General features: G+C 35.2%; 1 protein-coding gene across 1 annotated transcript in view; it reads left to right on the forward strand.

The window, feature by feature from the left end:
* LOC107729894 (cyclin-dependent kinases regulatory subunit 1) overlaps nucleotides 1-3,213 on the forward strand; it is a 73,231-nt gene that overhangs the window by 62,787 nt on the left and 7,231 nt on the right. The gene's annotated exons all lie outside the window — the stretch shown is intronic.

Genomic DNA, 3,213 nt, shown 5'->3' on the forward strand with positions numbered 1-3,213 from the left:
ACAAGTTTGTTAAAATTTCCAAAGGGTGCCGCGACTAAAAAAAGGTTGGGAAACACTGGTTTAGAGCATAAGAAAAATGCATTATTTATATGTTATGCTATGTCCTCTGTAGAGGACACCAGGACTCAGTTTTTCTAAAAATAAAATGACAAGAGTAGACATGAAAAGGCAAAAACAATGGGAATTTTTTTTAAATCACCAATCAATTTTTAGGTTTCAGGATTTTTTATACCTAACTTTGTTTAAGGATGGTTCTCAACTATGTTATAAAATATATAACAAAATGATTTGATATACCATTTTACATTATGCAATATGTGTGTAAAATTTCCATAAACTGGTTTTCCCATTAAACACAATGTTATCTAAACACTAGCTAATTTGCATATTAATGTGCTGTTGGGACAGCATGTTGAAAAAAGAAGTGTAATAATGGGAGTAATAATTGGCCAGATTTTCATAATAATATCTAATATTTCATGAGAATATTGATAGATAATTTATTTTCCTATTCATTTCTTGTGTCTCCCAAAATGCATAATAAACATGCTTTTAGTCCTGGTGACCTCTACAGTGGACATGTATGAAATCAATATCCTGTTTCATAACAGGAAGTCATATTTTGGTTTGAAACCCCATAACATTTTCCTGAGATGTTGATTTATGACAAACAATTTGAAAATTAATCAGATTTAAATGATAAATCTGATTAAATTATATTTCCATAAGGATGTACAATTTTATCACTAAATTAATGTCAGCCATTTAAAAAAAAAAACAAGCAGAGGGAGTGGTCATGGAGAAACTTCCAAACATTTGGTATCTCTGAATGTGCTCTGTACAGGACATCCAGACTTAAAACTGTGACATGTGAGGTCTCCGAGAAATTCACTAAAATATAATGTCCACTACAGAGACAAAAACTCCATAGCTGGGTCTCAGGAGGATATCAAACGGCCCTCTGTTATGACATCGAACGAATGAATGAACAAACAAATAAATGAAGCCAGTGAAAGTGGGAAAAAAATATTAATATATAGACTAATATTTTTATGACCGTTTCTGACAGAGATTTTTTTGTCCTCTATGGACCTTAGAGGACAAATTTGCCTTTTATTTTTATTTTATTTAATTAATTTTTTTACATTGACGCACAAGCGTTAAAATTAGTGCTGTCAAAATTAGCATGTTAAAGTGCTTGGATAAATGCAATTTATCCATTAATCACTGTCAAATAGATGTTGTCTGCAAGTTCACAGCATGTAAATTACCAACAAGTTCTCAAATTGTTCTCATGTACTCATGTTCTAACAAACTGAAAAATACTTAAAACTAACTTGAAAATATGCTCAAAACATATAAATAACCATCACTCACATACAGTTCATGCATTGATCTAATGCATTCTGCTGACCTTAAAACAATTAATTCAATCAAAAACCTGGTCAAAAGACAGACAGGCAAAATCTCAATGATAGTTGACAGACTGAGACTAAGGGCAAAATAATTATTCTTCACCACAATTACATACTGGGCTCCATGTCAAAGTGAACCAATGGAAACCAGCTGAGCTGACTTCAGGAACCCTTTCATGGACTCATGCAGTAAAGAGGTCATGCTGGTACCAGCCTACAAAAATGAAAAGTATCAGAAAATGTTTCTGCTTGAGCAACAACTTTGTTTATTAAAAGCAAACACATTTACTGCCGGCATATGCCGATAAATGAGAATCTTCAACATAATGTAGCATAGCTCATCTTGACTAAGTAAAAACATAGGACACATGCAAGAGATCAATTGAAAACAAAATTCTATTTGAAATTATCAATTTTATATAATTAAATGATGTTAAAAAATCAGTCAACTACATTTAGAAATTTGTGCATGTGACAGAGGCAGAAAAATCATGATGAGTGTCAGCTTTCTCTAATAAGTGACTGATGTCCATTTTCGGTTTCACTTTATTTTGATGGTCCCTTAGTAAATAATATTGCACCTACATATCTACTAACTCTCAGTAGAATATTAGTACAGTATTAGTAGTCTGGTAGGGTTAGAATAAGTTGAAATGTACTTGCAAAGTTACTTATAGTTCTTACTTATGTCCGTTGGGAGACCATCACAATAAAGACTTCGCAGATTTTAATCAGGTAGTCTACTAATACTCTAAAGAGAGTTTGTTGACATATAGGTGCAAAGTTACTTATTGTCAACAGAATGCTCAAAATGGACCATGTTATAGCCTTATTCCAAAATTGATTAAATTCATGATTTTCCTCAAAATTCTACAAACAATACCCCATAACGACAACGTGAAAGAAGTTTGTTTGAAATCTTTGCAAATTTATTAAAAACATGTACATAAGTATTCACAGCCTTTGCCATGCCACTCAAAATTGAGCTCAGGTGCATCCTGTTTCCACTGATCATCCTTGTGATGTTTCTACAACTTGACTGGAGTCCACCTGTGGGTTGGGGTAGTCAGGGAGGTGACCAACAACCCGACGGTCACTCTGAAAGAGCTCCAGCGTTTCTCAGTGGAGGGAGGAGAACCTTCCAGAAGAACAACCATCTCTGCAGCACTCCACCACATGTACATAAGTATTCACAGCCTTTGCCATGCCACTCAAAATTGAGCTCAGGTGCATCCTGTTTCCACTGATCATCCTTGTGATGTTTCTACAACTTGACTGGAGTCCACCTGTGGGTTGGGGTAGTCAGGGAGGTGACCAACAACCCGACGGTCACTCTGAAAGAGCTCCAGCGTTTCTCAGTGGAGGGAGGAGAACCTTCCAGAAGAACAACCATCTCTGCAGCACTCCACCAATCAGGCCTGTATGGTGAAAACCACTCCTCAGTAAAAGGCACATGACAGATCTGAAAGATCTGAAAATGGCTGTGCACCGACGCTCCCCATCCAACCTGATGGAGCTTGAGAGGTACTGCACGAAGAATGGGAGAAACTGCCCAAAAATAGGTGTGCTTGTAGCATCATATTCAAAAAGACTTGAGGCTGTAATTGGTGCCAAAGGTGCTTCAACAAAGTATTGAGCAAAGGCTGTGAATACTTATGTACATGTAATTTTTTGTTGCTGTTGTTTTATTTTTAATACATTTGCAAATATTTCAAACAAACTTCTTTCACTTTGTCATTATGGGGTATTGTTTGTAGAATTTTGAATAAAGTAATGAATTTAATCCATTTTGGAATAA

The sequence above is a fragment of the Sinocyclocheilus rhinocerous genome, unplaced genomic scaffold, assembly GCF_001515625.1.
Source record: "Sinocyclocheilus rhinocerous isolate Xijiao unplaced genomic scaffold, SAMN03320098_v1.1 scaffold1269, whole genome shotgun sequence".
Classification (NCBI taxonomy): Eukaryota; Metazoa; Chordata; class Actinopteri; order Cypriniformes; family Cyprinidae; genus Sinocyclocheilus; species Sinocyclocheilus rhinocerous.